Source organism: Hemicordylus capensis, chromosome 3 (assembly GCF_027244095.1).
Source record: "Hemicordylus capensis ecotype Gifberg chromosome 3, rHemCap1.1.pri, whole genome shotgun sequence".
Lineage (NCBI taxonomy): Eukaryota > Metazoa > Chordata > Lepidosauria > Squamata > Cordylidae > Hemicordylus > Hemicordylus capensis.
This window is the reverse complement of record NC_069659.1, coordinates 147,331,386-147,345,847: the sequence shown is the minus strand read 5'-3', so window position 1 is coordinate 147,345,847 and position 14,462 is coordinate 147,331,386. Positions and strand designations below refer to the sequence as shown.

At 41.7% G+C, this 14,462-nt stretch overlaps 1 protein-coding gene across 1 annotated transcript in view; it reads right to left on the bottom strand.

Annotated features, from left to right (window-relative positions):
• FGF14 (fibroblast growth factor 14) overlaps nucleotides 1-14,462 on the bottom strand; it is a 474,303-nt gene that overhangs the window by 340,419 nt on the left and 119,422 nt on the right. The window lies entirely within an intron of this gene.

Below are 14,462 nucleotides of genomic sequence, written 5' to 3'. Positions count from 1 at the left end.
TTGAAAGTGACTAAGACATCTTTAGTTTCTAGGAAATGCTAAGGGCCTTTTGTAAGCCAGCAAACTGGCAGCAAAACAGTCCTGCTGGATCAGGCCCAAGACCTATTTAGTCCAGCATTTTGTTTCCCACAGTGACTCACCAGAAGGCTCTGGGGAGCCAAGAGGTGAGGGCATGCTCTCTCTCCTGCTGTTGCTCCCCTACAGCGAGTATTTAGAGGCATCTTGCCTCTGAGGCTGGAGATGGCCTATAGCCCTCAGACTAGTAGCCATTAATAGACTTGTCCTCCATGAATTTATCCAAAACTTTCTCAAAGCCATCCAGGCTGTTGGCTGTCACCACATCTTGTTCCACCACATTCCATAGGCTAATTATGCATTATGTAAAAAAAGTACTTCCTTTTGTCAGTCCTACATTTCTTGGCAATCAGTTTCATGGGTTCTAGTGTTATGTGAGAGGGAGAAAACTTTCTCTCTTTCCACTCTCTCCACACAATGCATAATTTTATAGACCTCTATTATGTCACTCCCAGTCATTCATCTTTTTTCTAAACTAAAAAGTCCCAGATGTTGTAGCCTTCCCTCGAAAGGAAGGTGCTCTAGGTCCTTGATCATCTTAGGGCCTCTTCTGCACCTTCTCCAGTTCAATCATGTCCTTTTTGAGGTATTGTGACCAGAACTGTACTCAGTACTCCAAATGTGGCCGCACCACATATAAGGGCATTATAACATTAGCAATCCCCTTCCTAATGATTTCAAACATGGAATTGAACTTTTTCACAACTGCCGCACATTGTATCAACACTTTGAACGAGCTATCCACCATGACACCATGAGACTAGAAATGTGAACACTATAAGATATTCCCCTCAGGGGATGGAGCCGCTCTAGGAAGAGCAGAAGGTTTCAAGTTCCCTCCTTGGCTTCTCCAAGACAGGACTGAGAGAGATTCCTGCCTGCAACCTTGGAGAATCCGCTGCCAGTCTGTGAAGACAATACTGAACTAGATAGACCAATGGTCTGACTCAGTATATGGCAGCTTCCTATGTTCCTATGACCTCTCTCCTAGTCAGTCACTGACAGATCAGACCCCATCAGCATGTATGTGAAGTTGGGCCCACCCTCCCCCCTCCCCCGCAATATGCATCACTTTACACTTGCTAACATTGAACCGCATCTGCCATTTTGTCACCCACTCTCCCAGTTTGGATTTCATTACCTTAAATAGTTTGGTGTCATCTGTAAATTTGGCCACCTCACTGCTGACCCCAACATCTAATTCATTTATGAATAAATTAAAAAGCACTGGACCCAGTGCAGATCCCTGGTGGACCCCACTCCTTACTTCCCTCAATTGAGAGAGCTGTCCATTTATACCTACCCTCTGTTTCCTGTCCTTCAACCCGTTACCAATCTACACGTGAACCTGTCTCTTTATCCCATGACTGCTAAGTTTTCTTAAGAGTCTTTGATGAGGAACTTTGTCAAAAGCTTTTTGAAAGTCCAATTATACTATGTCAACTGGATTGCCTTTATCCACATGCTTATTGACACTCTCAAATAACTTTCCTTAACTATTGAATCTTTGATAATGCTTTCCATCAATTTGCCTGGTGCAGACAATAAGCTAACCGGCCTGTAATTTCCCAGATCCCCACTGGATTCCTTTTTGAAAACTGTTATCATTGGCTACATTCCAGTCCTCTGGTACAGAGCCTGATTGTATAGATAAATTGCATATTTTTGCAAGACAGTTGGAAATTTCACATTTGAGTTCTTTAAGGTAGATGCCATCTGGCCCTGACCATTTGTTAATTTTTAATTTTTCCATACAGTTTATGATGCCATCTCTCGACACTTCTATCTGACTCAGTTCTTCAGCATCTGTCCCTGAGAAACTCAGTTCAGGCATAGGTATATGCTCAGTATCCTCTGCCGCGAAGACAGGTGCATAGAACTCATTTAGCTTCTCTGCGGTCTCCATATCATCCATAATAAACCCTTTTACTCCCTCATCATCTCACAGACCAACTGCCTCCCTGGCAGGTTTCCTGCTTCTGATATATTTATAGACGCTTTTTTGTTCCCCTTCATGCTTGTAGCTAAATGTCCCTCAAACTGTACTTTCTTGGAATAAAAGAAAACAAGCTAGGTATACGTCTCAACTTTAACCATAACTATGTTTCCTAAACATAACCTTATTTGTGGCTGGCAAACTAGATTTTAAGTTAAGTTTTATTGTGATCTTTGATCAAATATACAATGCAGATAAAATAAAAGGAACCTTAAAGGTAAATATCAATACAAACGTATATATACATGTGGAATCTATTACATAAAAATTGAGATAAAAATAGTATAGGGTAAAACAAATTAAAAAGAAGAGGGGGGGAAACCATTTCTGATAAACCATGTGTGGATCTTAATTGCAGCCGTACAAAATTTGGCTACCATGTGCAAGGCATCAGTGTATTTATTAGAAAAAATTAAGTTTATATTAACATATTCACCTGAAGTTTATATAAACTTATTCATCCGGACTATCAGGGTATCTAAGAATGAAAGGAGAAATATATATTCCAAATATATTTGGAATGCAGCTAACGATAGAAGGAACAATACAGAAGCACATGGCCAACTGTCTCAATATCTCCATTTCCACAAGGACACAGTCACTCCAAATAGGGAACTCTCCTAAACCTACTCTCTAGTATTGCAGAGGGCAGCACATTCAGCCAAGCCAATGTAAGGGCTGTGCTGGATATATTAGATCATACAGGTATTTATCTGGTTTTTGCAATGACTTGGTAGCTTCATATCTCGTGAAGCTTGGTGCCTGGCTTAAATCTGTCTGGTGTTCCATATCAATAATACGCTGCTTAAGGATCACCTTAGCATTATCATAGCCCTGAGGGAGAGGATATTCCATTGACAACCCATATGATTTTAGCTTTTCAGTAATAGGTTCATCCAATCAGAGGGATATTCATCCTTAAAAATTAGTCCAGAAGGGAAACAAATCTTTTTGAACCAAAAATTGAAAATATAGGTCCAGGCACAGGACTCCAAGCTTAATAAGCCCGCTTCCAAACACAGCTTAGCATTTGATACCCAGCAGCCTTCTTGACCTTTTGGACAGGATCAAGTACAGATGTTTTTCTTTCTCTGCTGTGTTCACATCAATAGAAGCATTTTGATAGCAAAATACAACTGCTTCCATCCAGGTACACTTATTTTAGCTATGCCTATAATATTCTTAACAGGGGGAAGCATCCAAGGTTAAGCCCTTTTAAGCCCCATTAATTTCAACCACATGATGTTAAATGTCTGCTTAAAACTCTTCTATTGAAATCAGTGGAGCTTAAAAGTTCTTCACTTTGGCTGGATCATGCTTAATCATTTATAAGAATTTCAAATATATATGTGCATGGTAATTAAAGGACTAAACTGATACTGAACTGAATTTGCTAATACTCTCAGATGAACGGAAGCTGGCATGAAAAGAAAATATGTAGTTTTAATGTTTAATGTAGTTTTAATGACAACAGGTACAGCAACCAGCCGCAGAACTGATCTTGAAGACATTGAAGTGGAGGATAGCTTCTGCATTTTAGGATTGACTATCAACAGTAAAGGATTCAGCAGTCAAGAAATACGCTGCAGACTAGCACTTGGAAGGGTTGCAATGAAGGCCTTGGAAAGGATATTTAGATGCCGAGACGTGTCAATACCTACAAAGATTAGAATAGTTCAGACCATGGTTTTTCCCATGACACTCTATGGATGCGAAAGCTGGGCTCTGAAGAAGCAATACAGAAAATGTATTGACGCTTTTGAACTTTGGTGCTGGAGAAGACTTTTGAAGATACCATGGACAGCCAGGAAAGCAAGCAAATGGATCATAGAACAAATCAATCCAGAATTTTCACTCAAGGCACAAATGACCAGGTTCAAATTATCATACTTTGGAGACATTATGCGAAGACTCAGCTCCCTTGAGAAGTCCATAATGCTGGGAAAGTTAATTTTTATTTTTATTTATTGTAAATAAATAAATTAAATTTATATACCGCCTTTCATTAAAAACAATCCCAAGTTGAAGGAAAGAGAAGAAGAGGACGACCAGCAGCAAGGTAGATGAACTTGCTTACAACAGCAATGAATGCACCACTGAGAAACCTTAAAGGCCAAGTTGAAGACAGATCATCCTGGAGAGAATCTATGTGGTCTCTAAGAGTTGACACCAACTTGATGGCACTTAATTAATCAAAATGTTTTGGAATTGTGCAATAATTTTATTTTTGAGAAGCTGTGCAATGCAAGATCACATTACTTAACTATCTCTGTGAATCCAATTTAGGATGCAAATACAAACCGGAGCATTTTTTACTGGGGTTGAACCTCCGGGTTAGAGAGAATAAAATCTAAGCCCAACCCAGAAGTGGTTGCTTGATACATATTAATTATTTCCACTTCCTTTGCCACTGTAAAAGTATACGCCTTGATAAAAGCCACTACCTTCATAATTCAGGAAGCTCCATTGCACATGAGGCAATCTGACCTTTTCCTAGAAAGCCTGTGATAATACCTCTAGGGGCAACAATCACAGCAGTATCTTCAAGTGACAGTGAAATTGTTTGCAACAAGACACTTATGCCTGGCTTTCTTAAGGCAAATGCCCAGATGGCCAATGACTGATTTAACCTGACTGCTTCACTTTTCTTTAGAGATAAGACTTGTCACTCTCAAAAAGCGTCACTTATGAGAGAGTTTATCACTAGTTTTGGCAACATGCCTATGTGCTCTCTAGAATATGAATTGTATTGGCTCTTAGCCCTTGGATTTGTTAAACATCTCAAGCCTTCAGCCTATTCATCTGTATGTTTATTTAGAAACCAATCCCAATGTTCAGTGACAATGTTCGGTGTGTTCAGGAGGAGACACACAGGTAAGTGTGCATAAGATTGCTGTCTGCATTCAGCAACTAATTTTAATACTGCCTAGAGTTTGAGCTTAATCAAGGATGAAGGAGCAGCAACACTGTCCCTTCTCTCCATCCATCTACTCACTCAGCAGCAGAGGAGAGCTGGTCTTATGGTAGCAAGCATGACTTGTCTCTTTAGCTAAGCAGGGTGCACCCTAGTTGCATTTGAATGGGAGACCACATGTGAGCACTGTAAGATCTTTCCCTCAGGGGATGGAGCCTCACTGGGAAGAGCAGAAGGTTTCAAGTTCCCTCTTTGGCTTCTTCAAGATAGGGCTGAGAGAGATTCCTGCCTGCAACCTTGGAGAAGCCGCCGCCAGTCTGTGTAGGCGATACTGAGCTACATAGACCAATGGTATAACTCAGGATATGGCAGCTTCCTATGACCTAGCACACTAAGAACCAAATAAGATTTTAGTTTAAACCTATAGTTTGTCTTTGTGTTCTTGTGTTCTGTTTTAAAGTAGCAGCTGCTGGGGAAGGAACAATGAGGATTAGAACAGCGGGGATGAGTTAAACCGCTGAATGTGGTTCCTAACAAAGACAGACAGGCACAGACACACCCCACTGCTATTTGATCTGGGAGGAAAGTTCCCTTGATGCAAAGAGTAGCTTATCTCCTCAAACTGCAGCTTTGAGGGAAGTTTTTTTTTATCAGAGTCACAGCTCTCCTCATGAACCCCTTTCTCAGTTATTATTTTAATACACACATGCAGGTACCATGCATTTAAAATAAAAATAGTTTCATCTGGACAAAGGTCCTTTTAGCACCTCTCTCTTCTCAGTGTGAAGTGCAATGAAGGTTTTTGTAGCACCCTCTCCTAATTGGAGAGCAACTGTTGCCTGCCTGGAATGAGCAGCTGAGGTGCTTTTTGATAACACTGCCAAAACACTGTTGTTCACTTGGGGATGGAAGCACTTAAAACAACAACAACAACAACAACAACAACAACAACAACAACAACACTTGCCATGTGTCTTGGGCTGTGTGGGGGAAAGCAGCTGAAATGAATAAGCAGAGCTAGATGCCATGCTGGTAAACCAGATTGATCCCTGAGGTTCAAGTTGCCCAGCTCTACTCTGAATTCTCTGTCAGGGATTAGAAATGCCCAATATAGGGCTGCTTTGGATCTGCCTGGCCCCCTCATGGGATGAGGAAGTGTGTGCTTTATAAGTGTGCATGTTCTTCCATTCTCCCAGCATGCAAAGGCACCTCTCTCTAATCTTGTGGAGGGGCAGTTCATTAGAACTGCTCCGCTACATGTATTAGAAATACTAGCTTAAACGATGAGATTAGGGAGCATTGAGGTGATCTTCTTGCCCTTTATAGTTCTTTCTGTTCAGAGGGTTTCTAGTCCAGGAGGTTGAGGCCACTCCAGAGCCTGAGAGTCTTTTACTTATAGCATCAGGCTGCAGTTCTGGCAGTTCACCACAGGGGGCAGCTGCCCACGGCACATTTCAGCTCTGGCCTAGGCAGTTCAGACATTAAGTTGTGTGTATTCATGTGTGTATTTTTGTGTGAATTACGTGCATTAATCAAATGCAGAGTATATATAGGAAGTATACTACTTACATGAGTTGAACATAACAGGCCGGTTCAAATGATACAGCCACAAGCACTTGTGAAGAACGGGGCATGCAAGAGTGTGCCCCATTGGAACATCTTCCATAGACGTCTTGACACCCTCCTGGTGCACCCCTTGATCGTGTGTGGGGTTGCTCATCCAAATGTTTAAGCAAATATTTGGAGTACATGTTTAGGGGCCATTAGGATGGGGCCATGGAGGATGTCCTGAGGGGTGCCATCCTGGCATTCCCTCTGCTTCTTCACACTTGCTACAAGCCATATCATTTGATTCTGTAACTGTATGTGTGAACAGATCTTTATATGCACACATTGTGCATGTGTTGAACATAACATATGAATAGAGGTTGAATCTTAACTCAAAATAACTGGTTTTAGGTCTTCCCCAAAGCTGCATCTACAGCTTATTTTATTTTATTCTTTTCTATTCTTTCTTTCTTTCGTTTGTTCAATTTATATACCACCCTATATACCACATTTACATTAAAAAAAACACTTAATAAAACAATTTGCAGTGATGGGAAGGATTTAAGGGAAGACTAGGCCTCACTTAGAGCAACTGCTGGGAGGCTAGGCCTATTCTAATAAGCGGGGGGGGGGGGGGGAATCCCAGGAAATTCAAAACAGAAGGACCAATCCAGAGGACTGGGTGGGAACTACTGGAGAAGATAAAGCTTTGTTCTTTTTGTTAGTTCTGTCCCAGATGTGCTCTGAGAAAGCAGCAGGCTGAGAGCTGCTGGGGAAATTGGAAGGCTGCAGCCTATGAGTAATAAGTTAGGACCAGTTAGACACGAAGGAAGTTATTTTTCTTTACTGTATTGCTTGAAATCTGAGTTGCCTGGTTTAAAGAAAACTCTCTCTTACAATCTGTTTAATGAAAAGAAAATTGTTCTTATTGCATACCATTTTCTTTTAGTCTAATAGTAAAGCCTTGTTGCTGAAGGGTGCTACTCTTTGTTTTGGGTCTGCTTTAGTCACACACCTTTTGATGCCTAGGACTGTTCAGCCCTTCTAGGGAGGGTTTTGCCATTTTCACCTTACCTGGGAATCTTATGTAGAGAGAGTGGTTTGTCCCACATTAAAATAAAGTGGATGGTGGCAGCCGACTGTGAACATCTTACAGTCAAGGATTTACCCATAGACAGTGCCAACTGTCAACTGCCATGTACCAACTACACCTCCCACCACCTGCAAGGCAGTGGGGTACTCAGTTTATTTTTTAGGAATTTTTGAAGTGTTTAGATTCTCTGGGGTCTTCATTACAATCTTCATTTATTCTGTTCATTTTGACCCCACTGCTTTGTGGGTGGGGGTGGGGAATTAGTGGCATCCCATGTGCCAACTACTACCCAGTTTAAGGAATTTTTGAGGTGTTTAAACTCCTTGGTGTGTAATGAATCCTCATAGGGATTCATTATGAGGAAAGGTTATTAGACACTAAAGTGTCTAAACACTCAAAAAAATTCCTAGAACATAAACTGAGTAGTAATCCACTGCCTTGCGGGTGGGAGGGGGGTGTAGTTGGCACATGGTAGTTGACAGCTGGCACTGTCCAAAGACAGCCAAAATGAATAGAAGAAATGAAGGTGTATAATGAATCCTCAGAGGGATTCAGAGAGGAAAGGTTATTATACACCAAAGAATCCTAACTCTTGAAAAATAGTGGCCACACATTTTGCTCCATAACGCCACTTCTACAAGGGCTAGAGCTTAGCACTTTTTTAAAAAAATGAAAGCTGGGAATCTGGGGAAAGTAATAGGAGGGGTGAAAATCTTGAAGCAATTCAAATCAAATCTTGCACAATTCAGTTTGGACCCAAATCTAGCCAATGGTCCACAGGGGTGATTTGTTCTGTCTCCAAATCACCTGAATCAGCTAGATTTGGGTAACCGAATCAATTCACACGTCCCAAGTAGGCAGGCATTTGAGGGACTAATGCCATTTCCTGATATTGACGACAAGGAGAAACAGATTTGTGTGTCATCAGCATATTGATAACACATACTGATATTTGCCACAGTTTGGTTGAGAACCTACACTATAGCTTTAAAGGTCGTTCTCAGGGTGGTGGGGTGGGGTAGGCAGGTTGAATCTACCTTCCCCCTAGAAGAGAAAGGAGACCCGGAAAATTGAGGCCAGGAGCAAGGAGGCCAACACAGATCACTAGAAGCCACGAAAATGAGAACCAGCCTCCAGGAATCCTACAATGCACTGCATGATTATTCCCCACATGATTTCAGCCGTCTAGGCACCCAACTGTGTGTGCACTCAGGATGCATGCAGCCCAAGCACACACACAATACCGAACCTGGGGCTGGGGGTGCGTTTGTGCCCTTTAACCCCAGTTAAGGGCCGGGGTTTAAAGTCAGGCTAGTGACTTAATGGTGCAGCAGGAAATGACTTGACTAGCAAGCCAGAGGTTGCCGGTTCAAATTCCTGCTGGTAAGTTTCCCAGACTATGGGAAACACCTATATCAGGCAGCACCGATATAGGAAGTTGCTGAAAGGCATCATCTCAGACTGCGTGGGAGGAGGCAATGGTAAACCCCTCCCGTATTCTACCAAAGACAACCACAGAGCACTGTGGTCGCCAGGAGTCAACACCAACTCAACGGCACACTTTACCTTTACCTTTAGCGGCGGCAGAAGCACAAGGATTGGAAGCGATCCCAGCACTCCACATGAGCAGCCCAACCAAAGCTGGACTGTCCTGGCCTGGGTTTGGCTGCTCGTGAATAGCCTCTTAGGGGAATAGTTAATTCAGATTAATGTGTGCCTTTTCTATAACCTTGGCACATGTGTACTTTGTGCCTCAAAATAAACACATTTGCTACCCAAAATGAAATGCGCATTCCTATAGTCAAATCTGAAGAGTGCATGCATTTCAAAATTTGTATCACTTCACAATATATAGAAGCGGACAACTGGTCCTTTTGCAAATACTGCTTCTGACTATTTTAAAGAGAAGTGTGTCATATTTACATGTTTGCACCCTTTACACTTGTATATTTGTATATTTCTATTCAGGCTTGAATATTTCTATTCAGTATCCACATGTACGTAAAGCAAGAATGGGTTTTTTAAGCTGTTCAGAAGCAATTCACAGGGGTTTGTCTGCATTGGTAGTTTTATTGCAGAACATGGCCAAGTTTGGACAGATATAACGTGCATTTGATCAGCACACTCTGTCCTGAAAACATCTGGGACTGTGATACTGCAAGGCCAAAATGTATTTGGAAAGAAGATCTTGGAATTTGGCCTACCCATCATTAAAATCTGCTGTAGATAGTTATTTTAAGCTTCCAAACTTCTACAGCAGAAGCTGTACCAAAACTTGGCTTTAGCTGGGCTTATGGAAAAACAGGAGTTCTTCTTGAGGAGTTTTCTTTGAAGATTGTTCTACAGCTGATTAAAGACCCACTCCATTATTCTGCAACATTTTAATAGAGCAGCTTTCCCAAAACTCCAACACTGGGAATGGAATGAGGATAGAAAGGAAGGTTATTCAAACAACAGTCCACAAGAGGGATCGTAAGGGCAAGAAGCGAGCACAAGTGATGAAATTTTGGGGTTAAGATTGCAGCAGAAAGTAGGGTCTGTACAAAGTTACTAGAAAGGGAATATTCCTTTCTTTCAGTGTGACTTAAACCTTTGCTGGGATAGCCCTGCTCACCTGAGTGCTAATCCTATATGGACAATGTCCTGCTCTTGACTCTTGGTCACCTGGCACTGGCAGTGCCATCAGTCCTCAAACCAAAGCCAGCATCCAATCTTTTGCCTTCCCTACAGGAGTTCCTGAAAGCAGCATGGTGAGCAACAAAGGACCACTGCCTGAAACCCAGGAGAGCCCTCAATAGTGTCAGGGAACGGAGAGACCCATTGGAGGATGTGTCAGACTGACTGGCATGAAAATCAGGCAGAAGCATTCCATTCTTAAGATACCATTAATGTGGGAATGCATTTTCAGAAAGGCGTATCTCTGCTAGATAGATAGTGGCATCACTGCAACATAAATCAATTCCCCTCTTAATCAGTCAGGCTGCTGGCATCATATGCACCAGGTTTCAATTGACTGAGGTAGGCCAAGTGTATCAAAACATTGCCTACCAAGTATTTTAGCAATGTGATAGTGTTAAGTGGCCACATGCCAAACACTTTCCTCACCACTGAGTGTTTATGTATTAATGTTCATTGTCCACAGGGAGTATCAGCTATCCACTCTCAGGATGTTTGGGTTGTCTTTTCAAGTTCTGTTGATGTCAATAATGAAAGAAGTGATAGGATTCCCCAGCCTTTCTATCCTCACCATTGCTGTAGGACCAGGCAGGAATTTTTAAAAAGAACCGTGAACACATCACTTTTACATTCTTTGCCACACCTACATGAGTGAGTGAATGTGTTTGTTTGCCCATGCAAGCCATATTTGATCCAATTACAAATATAAACATCATTTGCAAATGAAAATGTATCTGAATATAATTATAAATGCAGTACTCTCTCTTTATATCTACAGATACTCTCCTTCTCCCAATATCTGGGCCATAATGAAAATATTTGTAGAATAATTTTAAACTTTTGTCAAACGTTGGATTTTTTGGGTGTTTTTTGGGTTTTGTTTTTGCAGATTGTTACCATTACTCCCTCTTACCACACTCGTCACAGCATTGAAATAAGCTCTAGTCAACAGTCACTAAACAAGATAACAGCATGGTTTAGTGTGACGTGAATAAACCTAATGGAGCAATGGGCCCACATGCTTACCATTCTCTCATGTGAAATAAGAGGAGTGGTCTAATCTGGAGCTGATATTCTAGTGTGTGAACAAGCTACAATTTGTAGGCAGGTAGGTAAATTTTATTTCCGTCATTGACCAGTAAATAAAGACAGTTACAGAACAGTACAGAGCTACAGTTTGTAAACAAACAAACAAACACAGTTTCCTGTATTTGGGATAAAACGGAATACTAGTATGTAGCAAATTGTAATCAGAAACGTATTACTTCCTCACCTTATGCACAAAGGAGGGGAGAAGGGAGGACACATGATACTAAGGTTTGTCTGTTCATACTCAGAATGACAAACCGTGGCTTGCTGTTACATCTGAATCAGACCAAAATGTGTTTAAAACAAAGTTTAAAATATTTATTCAGCATGGAAAATCTCTCGTAGGAAATTTCTTTGGCCGGTTCATCTTACAGGAAGTTATTGGTTTAAACAAGCCCTTGTACAAACAACTTCTTACAATGATTGATGTCTTTCATTACTAATGTGACATTCAAGATACTATGGTAAATGATGCAAAGAATGCAAAGAGTGGAGGTCTCAGGAGGATTGCCATTCATAATACAGCAATAGTGAGAAAGTAATTTGGAAGGGGGGAATGCACATATAGAGCTGTTCATACATGAGCTGATCGCTCATCACCTGATGTGCCTGTCCAACACCTGATTAATATCAGTTTAATGTGTGAGCTGTCTGCAATGAAAAACATTGGCTTTAATCCAACGGTATACGTGCATCACCCAGCAAGAGTGCCAGAGGAGAAGGGGCACTGAACCTACCCCTCTGAACCGCTGACCAGTGCTATTGCCAAGAATCTGACTGGGGTTACAGTCAGCTCCTGCTCATGGCTTGGACAGAGAAATTGTGTGTGTAGCACCCATTTGCACATATGGTACCTTGACCAGCTAGCAAAACACACGTGGAAGCTTTCTTCTGCGTATGTATATCTAATCACAAAAGGGCAATCTATGTCTGATGCCAGCAGGCAGCTCATTCCAAACAACATGCAAGAAATAGGACTTTGCACAATGAAAAACCATAAGGCTATTCACATGACCCCAGGGCGGGAAGGGTGGGCTGGGGCTGGGGGGCAGAAGGCAAGGTCCAACTCACCTTCCCTCCAGATGATTACTGTATTTTTCTTTGGGTGAGCTGCCACACATCCACACAATCCACACTGCTTCCAGCAGCGTGGATCTCCGGAGGCTGGGGCAATGTGTCCCAGCCTCCAGATATCCCATGATGCATCGCACAACAAGTGTGGTTCATTGGGGGATTCCCTCGTGGGTTAAAGGCATGCTTATGCCCTTAATCTTGGTAAAAGGCCAATGTTAGGCACCACAACAGCACTGGGGGTGGGTGTGCCTCCACTGCTGCACACGAGCAACTCAGGCTGCCCTAGCCTGGGTTAAGCTGCTCATGAGAATAGCCTTGATATCTCATCTTGGCATACAAGACTGGGCACAGAACAGATCTGCTACAACAGCTGATATTATGTGGCTTTAATATAGCTTTGATGAGAAATTTCATTTCAGAAGCTGCTATTTAACTGTTTGTAGCTCACAAAAAGCACGTCTTTATTGGGTTCAAAAAGAACACAGAGGATAGAAATATATATGTTGTAGATATGAGGGTTACTCAGGGGTAACTGGCCCTAGAGATGTACATATTAGGCAGTACAGAAATATGATAAATAAACAAATAAAATAAATAAAGCTTCACTGGAGCTACTCATGTTGCTCTACTAGCTGGTGTTGCTCTCCTATTTGTTCTGTCAACCCACATGTCCAGTCTATACTTTAATTGGTCATTTGCCTTGAAGAACTGGAAAGTAGCCAATGTAACACCAATTTAATAAAAGGGATTTGGGGGAGATCCCGGAGATTCCAGACCGGTTAGCTTAATGTCTGTTGCAGACAAATTGATGGAAAATATTCTCAAGGATAAAATGTTTAAGCATACAGAAGAACAAGCCCTGCTGAAGGAGAACCAGCATGGCTTCTGCAAAGGGAAATCTTGCCTCACTAACCTTTTGGAATTCTTTGAGAGGGCCAACAGGTGTGTGGATAAAGATCTGTGGATAAAGGTGATCCAGTTGACCTAGTATACCTGGACTTTCAAAAAGGTTCCTCAACAAAAACTCTTGAGTAAACTTAGCAGTCATGATATAAAGGGGCAGGTTCATGCATGGATTGGTAACTGGTTGAAGGACAGGAAACAGAGCACAGGAATAAATGGAGAGTTTTCACAACTGAGGGAAGTAAGAAGTGGGGTCCCCCAGGGATCAGTACAGGAACCAGTCCTCTTTACCTTGTTAATAAATGATCTAAAAGTTGGGGTAAGCAGCAAGGTGGCCAAATTTGCAGATGACACCAAACTATTTGGGGTAGTGAAATCCAAAAAAGATTGTAAGGATCTCTCCAAACTTGGGGAGTGGGCAACAAGATGGCAAATGTGGCTCAATGTTAACAAGTGTAAAGTGATGCATATTTGGACAAAAAAATCTTAACATATATGCTGATGGGGTCTGAGCTGTCAATGACTGACCAGGAGAGGGATCTTGGGCTTGTGGTGGATATCTCATTGCAAGTGTTGACTCAATGTGCAGCAGCTGTAAAAAAAGGCAAGTTGGAATCATTGGAAGGGGTTTGAAAATAAAACTGCTAATATTATAATGCCCTTATACAAAACTATGGTATGGCCACATTTGGAGTACTGTGTGCAGTTCTGGTCACCATATCTTAAGAAGGAGGTTACAGAACTGGAAACAGTGCAAAAGAGGGAAACCAAGATAATCAGGGGCCTGAAGCACCTTCCTTATGAGGCAAGGCTACAACACCTGGGGCTTTTTACTTTAGAAAAAAGATGACTGAGGGGAGACATGATAGAGGTCTATAAAATCATTCATGGTATGGAGAATGTTGACAGAGAGAAATTTATCTCCCTCTCCATGACACTAGAACCAGGGGTCATCCCATTAAATTGACTGCCAAGAAATTTAGGACCTACAAAAGGAAGTACTTTTTTACACAATGAACAATTAACCTATGGAATTCTCTGCGACAAATTGTGGTGACAGCCAACAGCCTGGATGGCTTTAAGAAGGGTTTGGA